The sequence below is a fragment of the Berghia stephanieae genome, chromosome 15, assembly GCF_034508935.2.
Source record: "Berghia stephanieae isolate SIO BIC M18660-M18661 chromosome 15, UCSD_Bste_1.3, whole genome shotgun sequence".
Lineage (NCBI taxonomy): Eukaryota > Metazoa > Mollusca > Gastropoda > Nudibranchia > Aeolidiidae > Berghia > Berghia stephanieae.
Window position 1 is genome coordinate 10,309,191 of NC_088374.1, and position 10,452 is coordinate 10,319,642.

Genomic DNA, 10,452 nt, shown 5'->3' on the forward strand with positions numbered 1-10,452 from the left:
CTTCTTCTTCTTTTCTTCTTTCTTCTTCTTCTTCTTTCTTTCTTCTTCTTCTTCTTCTTCTTCTTCTTCTTCTTCTCTTCTTCTTCTTCTTCTTCTTCTTCTTCTTCTTCTTCTTCTTCTTCTTCTTCTTTTCTTCTTCTTCTTCTTCTTCTTCTTCTTCTTCTTCTTCTTCTTCTTCTTCTTCTTCTTCTTCTTCTTTCTTCTTCTTCTTCTTCTTCTTCTTCTTCTTTCTTCTTCTTTCTTCTTCTTCTTCTTCTTCTTCTTCTTCTTCTTCTTCTCTTCTTCTTCTTCTTCTTCTTCTTTTCTTCTTCTTCTTCTTCTTCTTCTTCTCTTTTCTTTCTCTTTCTTCTTCTTCTTCTTCTTCTCTTCTTCTTCTTCTTCTTCTTTTCTCTTTTCTTCTTCTTCTTTCTTTCTTCTTCTTCTTCTTCTTTCTTCTTCTTTCTTCTTCTTCTCTTCTTCTTCTTCTTCTTCTCTTCTTCTTCTTCTCTTCTTCTTCTTCTTCTTCTAACTAACTAAACCCTAATAGGAAAATAAACACCCTAGCATTATGACTAACCCTAATAGAAAAAAACCCCTCGGACTGCTTTGCACTACCTTTCAATACTTCACTAATTGAATCAAAGAAGCCGCAACTGTAGTGCAATGAGTCTCAAGCTAGGCAGAGACTTGATAATCTTGAAAGTTATCAACAGATAAAATACTGAAAAGGGAATATGATGGTGTTCTTCTTCTTCTTCTTCTTCTCCTTCTCCTTCTTCTTCTTCTTCTTCTAACTAACTAACCCTAATAGGAAAATAAACACCCTAGCATTATGACTAACCCTAATAGAAAAAAACCCCTCGGACTGCTTTGCACTACCTTTCAATACTTCACTAATTGAATCAAAGAAGCCGCAACTGTAGTGCAATGAGTCTCAAGCTAGGCAGAGACTTGATAATCTTGAGAGAAAGTTATCAACAGATAAAATACTGAAAAGGGAATATGATGGTGTTTTTAGGTAAATGGAGGCAGACTGCATCATTGAGAAGGTGCCCTTGGATGAAGGTCGGAACATAACACATTCAAAATTCTGTGTGCCTCACAGACCAGTTGTTAAGATGTCCAGCCTTTCAACTAAGATACGCCCTGTATTTGATGCTTCTGCCTCCGGACCAAACACTATCTCTCTAAATGACTATGGAAACAGGCCCAAACCTGTTACCTCTGTTGAGCGATGTGCTCATGCGATTTAGAAGACATAAAGTAGCCTTATGCTCCACATAGAGAAGGCTTTTCTCAGATTAGTGTCAGACAAGAAGATCGCGATGTGCATCGGTTTTTCTGGCAGATTGACAACGGTGTGTTTTTTACACCGCCAAACGGAGGTGCATAAAAATGGTGTGTTTTATACACCGTCAACGGAGGTGCATAAAAACGGTGTGTTTTTTACACCGCCAATGGAGTGCATAAAAACGGTGTGTTTTTTACACCGCCAATGGAGGTGCATAAAAACGGTGTGTTTTTTACACCGCCAATGGAGGTGCATAAAAACGCTGCGGAGTACCACTTTGACGATTAAACAATTTCACTTTATCACTAAGTCATCTACAAGGTTACATATATGTTGTTGTTGTTGTTGGTGGTGGTGGTGGTAGTAGTGGTGGTGGTGGCGGTGGTGGTGGTAGTCTTGATGATGATGATGATGATGATGATGATGATGATGATGATGATGATGATGATGATGATGATGATGATGATGATGATGATGATGATCGTTCTCACAACTCGTCTCCGGCAAGAACATTTTATGAGTCACTGGATCTTCAAAATCGACAATATCAGCAAAGTCCGAATGGTAAATTGGATCCGATTCACACTCTGGGTCACCGCCATCTGGAATGGAATCATATTATGCTAATAATAGGAATAAGATTGCGTATAGAAAGTGATAAATGTGACTATTTATATTAAGCGATTCCCAGTATTAACCCTCTCCTTACCAGACATTTTCATAATTTTCCCCAAAACTTCACACCCGAATAAAAAAAGATTTTAAGAAGCGCCGATTCAGTTCTGTGTTGCTGTTTGTAGGCTGACTGAACTGTTGTTCTTAAGATGAGATAATAATTGTGTCAGTACAACCTTCTCCAAAAAAACACATCATTTTTATGCACCTCCGTTGGCGGTGTAAAAAACACACCGTTTTTATGCACCTCCATTGGCGATGTAAAAAACACACCGTTTTTATGCACCTCGGCAGTGTAAAAAACACACTGTTTTTATGCACCTCCATTGGCGGTGTAAAAAACACACCGTTTTTATGCACCTCCATTGGCGGTGTAAAAAACACACCGTTTTTATGCACCTCGGCAGTGTAAAAAACACAGTTTTTATGCACCTCCATTGGCGGTGTAAAAAACACATCGTTTTTATGCACCTCCGTTGGCGGTGTAAAAAACACACCGTTTTTATGCACCTCCGTTGGCGGTGTAAAAAACACACTGTTTTTATGCACCTCCATTGGCGGTGTAAAAAATACACCGTTTTTATGCATCTCCATTGGCGGTGTAAAAAACACACCATTTTTATGCACCTCCGTTGGCGGTGTAAAAAACACACCGTTTTTATGCACCTCCATTGGCGGTGTAAAAAACACACCGTTTTTATGCATCTCCATTGGCGGTGTAAAAAACACACCATTTTTATGCACCTCCGTTGGCGGTGTAAAAAACACACCGTTTTTATGCACCTCCATTGGCGGTGTAAAAAACACACCGTTTTTATGCACCTCCATTGGCGGTGTAAAAAACACACCGTTTTCATGCACCTCCATTGGCGGTGTAAAAAACACACCGTTTTTATGCACTTCCGTTGGCGGTATGAAAAACACAACATTTTTATGCACCTCTATTGGCGGTGTAAAAAGCACACCGTTTTTATGCACCTCCATTGGCGGTGTAAAAAACACCGTTTTTATGCACCTCGGCGGTGTAAAAAACACACTGTTTTTATGCACCTCCATTGGCGGTGTAAAAAACACACTGTTTTTATGCATCTCCATTGGCGGTGTAAAAAACACACCATTATTATGCACCTCCGTTGGCGGTGTAAAAAACACACCGTTTTCATGCACCTCCATTGGCGGTGTAAAAAACACACCGTTTTTATGCACCTCGGCGGTGTAAAAACACAGTGTTTTTATGCACCTCCATTGGCGGTGTAAAAAACACACCGTTTTTATGCACCTCCATTGGCGCTGTAAAAAACACACCGTTTTTATGCACCTCCATTGGCGGTGTAAAAAACACATCGTTTTTATGCACCTCCATTTGCGGTGTAAAAAAACACCGTTTTTATGCACCTCGGCGGTGTAAAAAACAGTTTTTATGCACCTCCATTGGTGGTGTAAAATACACACTGTTTTTATGCATCTCCATTGGCGGTGTAAAAAACACACCATTATTATGCACCTCCGTTGGCGGTGTAAAAAACACACCGTTTTCATGCACCTTCATTGACGGTGTAAAAAACACATCGTTTTAATGCACCTCCATTGGCGGTGTAAAAAACACACCGTTTTTATTCACCTCCGTTGGCGGTGTAAAAAACACAGTTTTTATGCACCTCCATTGGCGGTGTAAAAAACACACCGTTTTTATGCACCTCCATTGGCGGTGTAAAAAACACACCGTTTTTATGCACCTCGGCAGTGTAAAAAACACAGTTTTTATGCACCTCCATTGGCGGTGTAAAAACATACCGTCTTTATGCACCTCCATTGGCCGTGTAAATAGCACACCGTTTTTATGCACCTCCATTGGCGGTGTAAAAAACACACCGTTTTTATGCACCTCGGCGGTGTAAAAAACACAGTTTTTATGCACCTCCATTGGCGGTGTAAAAAACACATCGTTTTTATGCACCTCCATTGGCGGTGTAAAAAACACACCATTCTTATGCACCTCCGTTGGCAGTGTAAAAAACACACCGTTTTTATGCACCTCCATTGGCGGTGTAAAAAACACACCGTTTTTATGCACCTCGGCAGTGTAAAAAACAGTTTTTATGCACCTCCATTGGCGGTGTAAAAAACACACCGTTTTTATGCACCTCCATTGGCGGTGTAAAAAACACACCGTCTTTATGCACCTCCATTGGCGGTGTAAAAAAACACACTGTTTTTATGCACCTACATTGGCGGTGTAAAAAACATACCGTTTTTATGCACCTCTATTGGCAGTGTAAAATACACATCGTTTTTATGCACCTCCATTGGCGGTGTAAAAAACATCGTTTTTATGCACCTCCGTTGTATGGTTTGCCCACATGTCAGCTTTGTCCCACTTGTTAGTCTGAAAGTATTGTACTGTCCTGTCAGGTGCTTCACGTCGAATAGTTTCACACAGTTCGTGAAATCTTTCCACAGATCTAGGGTCACGCTGTTCTTTAAAATTGTTTAAAATGCATCAACTAGCTCTGAGGACAAGCATTGATTCTGCAATGCTCGCTTCACATCAGTTGATGCATGGAACGCACAGATTTTGATAAAAGATGCAGGAAGGGTTTCACGAACTGCTGCAATCTCTGCAAAGTCCTTGTCAATAAAAAACACAGATGGTTCACAATTATAATCAGTCATCACAGACTTCAAAAAAACTCAAACAAGACAAAAGACTCATACCACTCTCATTCCTGACAAAACCATGTAACACAGGACGACCATGACCCTCATCATCTATGCACATAACATTCACAAGAGGATACAAATATCGATTTACTTTGTATATTGCATCCATAACAAACACATCACAAAAAACACTCAAATCACGCCTCATTCTTCCCGTTACATAAAACAAATACTCAAAACCGCCATCCTCATTCACACCGAACTTTGTTACACCTCCTTCCTCCTCTATCTCTCTCAGTAATTCCTGTACTGTCTCACTGTCCCTCCTGTCAATATCAGTCTTGAAAATCTCCGCTGCAAATTTTCGACATCTTTAGGTTATACATTTTTTCCTTGGCTTGATTGCCTAAGTTGGGTTGTGGACACCTTTGTTTTAGCCATAGCCTTCACGGTCTCATTCACGAGGGGCAGGCGATTCTCTGGATAAAGTGAGGATGGCTAAATGTAAAAAGAAAAAAGAAAAAAGATTAAAAGTACGAAATTGAATGTAATAGCATTCTATTCAGACCTGCCAGCTAACAAAAAAAAAAAAAAGCATTTTATTTTTATTGACAACTTAAAGACAGAAATCTGCATAAATGCACGAGTTGTGTTTATCACTCTAAAATACTTGAATGAACTAAAATGCAACAGGCGTTGATCAAATTCAAGGGTTTAATGAATGATTGCAGAATTCCCCAAAAAAACGTCGCTTCATTGTCTTTGTAACTTTTTCATGGCATACAAAAGCGCAATAGAGTGGTCACCATTTATAATTAGTCCTCAGAAATCAAGCACTTATAACTGCATCGTACTCATAGTCAAATTCAAATTTTATTTTGAAATGTCTATGGACAACCATCAAATCTTAAAATTCCTTACCTGGAACAGAAATAGACAAAGACAAAAAAAGACCCAAAAAATTACCCCCACCTAGATCTGCTTATATTGTCTTACAGGACTTAATAGCGCTTGCAACACTATAAAAAGGATGATGATATGGTGACTGATTCAATAAATAGGGAACAGTAGATTTCACGAGCACTTCAAAGATGTACCAATTTTGACATTACCTCAAAGTCTCACCGAGACACAAGCAAAGGATCCTGCTAAAACATTTACATAATGCAATAATATTCAAAACCTATAACTATAACAGTACATAACAGAGAGATGATTTATAGTGAAAAATATCATCTCAAGAAGAAAGGTACTGTATTTGACTGTCTGCCTCCCAACTAAAGACCCCCGCAAGGACCAGGAAAAAAATGAGCAATCTTAATCCATAACAAAGACAGGGAGCAACATGGAAAGGGAAAACAAATATAGGGGATAGAAAAAATGTGAACTTTCTGCCCAGAACCCTTCCAAGAAATTTTTTTTTTAATTTAAAAAAAATACAAATTCCGTAAGTCAATTTTGTCACAAGCTGGTCATCATCTCTCCATCTCAGTGCGCTACCTCGAATGTATTGTAATAAAATATGAGTTGGAATGGTTGTCCTTTAAACATTTGGTCCTGGTGTCAATAGTGCCTATACCTGACTAATCTATTACTATATATTACACTCAATAGTGTGAGGGAGGATTAAGTACTGAAAATATAAAGTAACAAGAAAAGAAAAAATAATACATATTTATTTAAAAAATTGAGTCTAATTGCGACTAAAATAGAATTTGCGATTAATTGCTGTCAAGTGTACAATTTTCGGCAGCGAAAAACTGCAGGAACAAAATGTCGATGGAAAATAACTATAAAATGTCTTACAAATTTATCACATGGTGGTGATTAGCCCTTGTAACCCTCAAAACCCTCAGAAGCCCATTGATGTCAACTGCAGCTATTCGGAAATATGCTGGACAATTTAATTTCAGAGTCCTGCATGGTAAGAAAAACTTTTTATTACAAAATAATAAAATTATCCACAACTAGCGGCGTGGCATGCTTACAGTATAAAGTGGTGCCAGACGAAAATGACTTACACATGCTACATGTGTAAATATAAAAGAAAGAAAAAAAACTTGTAAAGTAAATTTGCATGGTGATGTTTCTATTCCTGCAAATCTTTTCAATAGTTTGTTTATATAAATCACGAACGAATATATTGATTGGAGTTTGGACACTGAGGGAAATGGCTAAAGGGACACATGCAGACATTGAATGTCAATCGAACAAAGGGTAATTTCAAAACTTACAAAGCGTAAGAATGTAAACAGCCCATGGCCTATTAAAAGACTACTGTAGTTACGTCATGAAACAGCCCCATTCCACTTCGGAAATCAAACATGATCTCTCTCTCTCTCTCTCTCTCTCTCTCTCTCTCTCTCTCTCTCTCTCTCTCTATCTATCTATCTATCTATCTACCTATCTCTCTGTGTGTGTGTGTGTGTGTGTGTGTATGTGAGATGAACGCGCACGCACGCACACACACACACACACACACACACACACACACAAAGTCAAACACGCATATTCACGCCAAGATCATGCATTTAGCATATAGCATCACTATCAAGAAATGTTTGATTTAACTCGTTCACATTCCTTCATATCAATTTTTGCAGCAATAATAATAATGATGATGATGATGATGATGATGATGATGATGATGATGATGATGCTGATGATGATGATGATGATGATGATGATGATGATAATGATAATAATGATAGTAATAATAATAATAATAATAATAATAATAATAACAATAATAATAATAATAATAATAATAATAATAATAATAATAATAATAATAATAATAATAATAATAATAATAATAATAATAATAATAATAATAATAATAAAATAATAATATATACAATAATCACGACACAGAGAGAGAAACAAATGAACTTGTTAATAATCGTGATTTCGATAATAATAAAGATGGTCGAAGTTACCATACTATGACTATGACGTAAATGACCAACATTAGCTATTTTCCCCCAGTCCAACAGAGTTGGAGCAAAAATTTCTCGGCACCTGAGGCGGGTTTTTTCTCGTATGTGAAGATGGTAAAAATTCGAGCCATTTACTCAGGTATTCATTGTGGCAACATTATAGTACATTATAGTAATAGCCTTAAATGGTGCCAGCAAAAATCCGCTCCTTGCAATCGTTTGAGTGGGGAAATCCAGTCACTCGCTCAGCCATGGTACACAGTCGCTGACAGTCATCAACGGACTGTGTGAATCGGGAGAAAAGCGTAGATAGAAGGCGTTGTGACAGAAAGGGAGTCTGTTTCGCACTGTTGATAAAAGGCGATATATACCATTTCTCAGTTTTATATATTTAAAAAAAATGCTGTTATCCATTTTTAAAACATGGATGTGGTGCCAGGCACCATTTGAACCTATAGAGCCACGCCCCTGTATAGTATGATAAAATATTAATAGCGTCGTCACTTGCACAACTCAATTGTGATGGATTTCAACATGCAGATTATAGAGCAATTGAAAATAAATCTTATTAAGATATTCAATAAAAATACTCATCCAGCGCAATCAGATACAATGAACAAATCAAGTCTTTCACTTTTTAAAACTTATGGTAATAGTTGAACTATTGTCTGTAAATGAGCTGTAGATAGGCACACATTGCCTCTTCCTCTGGATATTTTAAAATTCAGAATCAGTTTGATTGCTTTATTAAAATTGTCTTGGCAATCAAGATAGAAAAGCTGATGGTGATAATTTATTTCCGAGTTATTCCGAAATATCATAACCTTGTGCATATGATATTTTCATTTTTTTTAGATATGTAAAAGTAAAAAAACAGATCCTGCCCCCGTCCAAAAACAACCTCCTACCTCTGGTTAGGGCGAACTCCTTTGCTTGAAGTCAATCGCTTTTTGCCTTGTTTACATTCATACACACAAAAGTCATAAATCAACCAACTTTCCTCATGGTGATATGATGGAAGCTGAAAAACACGGAATAATATAAAAGATCATCACATAAATACTTAAATATTAAGTAAAAAATTGCAATATTTTCTCCAACTGAGACAAAGGTGTTACAGTACAGTTCAGTACGTTAGAAGAATAAGAAAGTAAGTCGTGGTACTCAAATCAGGGACTAGGTCAAAAGCTGAATGGCACAAATGGAAAGCCAAAGGCATGTTGTTTTCAATATTTAAAGTCAATCATCACATAAATACTTAAATATTAAGTAAAAAATTGCAATATTTTCTCCAACTGAGACAAAGGTGTTACAGTACAGTTCAGTACGTTAGAAGAATAAGAAAGTAAGTCGTGGTACTCAAATCAGGGACTAGGTCAAAAGCTGAATGGCACAAATGGAAAGCCAAAGGCATGTTGTTTTCAATATTTAAAGTCAATAAAAATTCAAATTCTGCGCATTCTAATATTAGGCAAACAACTACAGACCACACTAAATTAAATTGTATTAAGTAAAAGGATCTTGTCACATTCAATCAAGTTGTCATTTGAGAAAAATTACTACATTATAAATTGAAGTTCAGATCACATGTTTGAAGCTGTATTAGGAAAATTCATTTATCTGTGTATAAGCCAAGTTTCATCAAAATCACAGTGGCAACGAGTGTCTAATATTTGCCACCAGATACACTCGTAAAATTTGAGTGTAGGCCTATTTAGCAAAATCATATATTAGGAATGGTTTTTCCTACATAATAAAGCAGCGCATGCCTGTCATCATCCTTCATCTTTTATATATATATGAAAAAAAGAATTGAGCTTTCATAAGGCGCAATATCCACCAAAAATGCTCAAAGCACTTTGCAAAGGATCCCTGACTAGCAGCAACACGTAACAAGTAGAACGAGACATGACGCATGTTAGGCGATTTTTTTATTCTGACAGACAACGCTCTTAGCGGATAGGAAATCATACACATGAGTACAGTGAGAGAATGTGAGTCCCTGGCGAGGCTCGACCCCAGGACCTTCCAATGCGGAAGTGAGTGCCACACAGCCGCATATCTTGGCTGTTCTTGAGAATTTGCCAAACACCTACAAACTAATGAGTAAAAAGAGGGGAGATGGGCAGAAATACACACACACACACACACACACACACACACACACACACAGAGAGAGAGAGAGAGAGAGAGAGAGAGAGAGAATAATATCAGTTATTATTATTATTATTATTATTATTATTATTATTATTATTATTATTAGTATTATTATTATTATATTATTATTACTATTACTATCATTATTATTATTATTGTTGTTATTATTATTATTATTATTATTATTATTATTATTATTATTATTATTATTATTATATTATTATTACTATTATTATTATTACTATTATCATTATTATATTATTATTATTATTATTATTATTATTATTATTATTATTATTATTATTATTATTACTATTATCATTATTATTATTATTATTATATTATTATTATTATTATTATTATTATTATTATTATTATTATTATTATTATATTATTATTATTATTATTATGTAACAACACATCATAGTTATCATATATTGCCAATAAAACTATCATTAATGATGATGGCCGGGGCTCATGCGAAGACCTATAATTCTAGGCATCGACTTTGATGATAGTATTATCCAATACTCCTCTATCATGTTTATCTATGAGTGTACCAGGGTTTTAAAGTCATATTAAATCATTGTTAAAGATTTTGTCTTTCATACTATCGTACTATATATTTTCATACTATAAAGATAGTATGAATATATATATATATATATATATATATATATATATATATATATATATATATATATATATATATATATAATGGCTTATTTACAAATCATTTAGTCATATCTA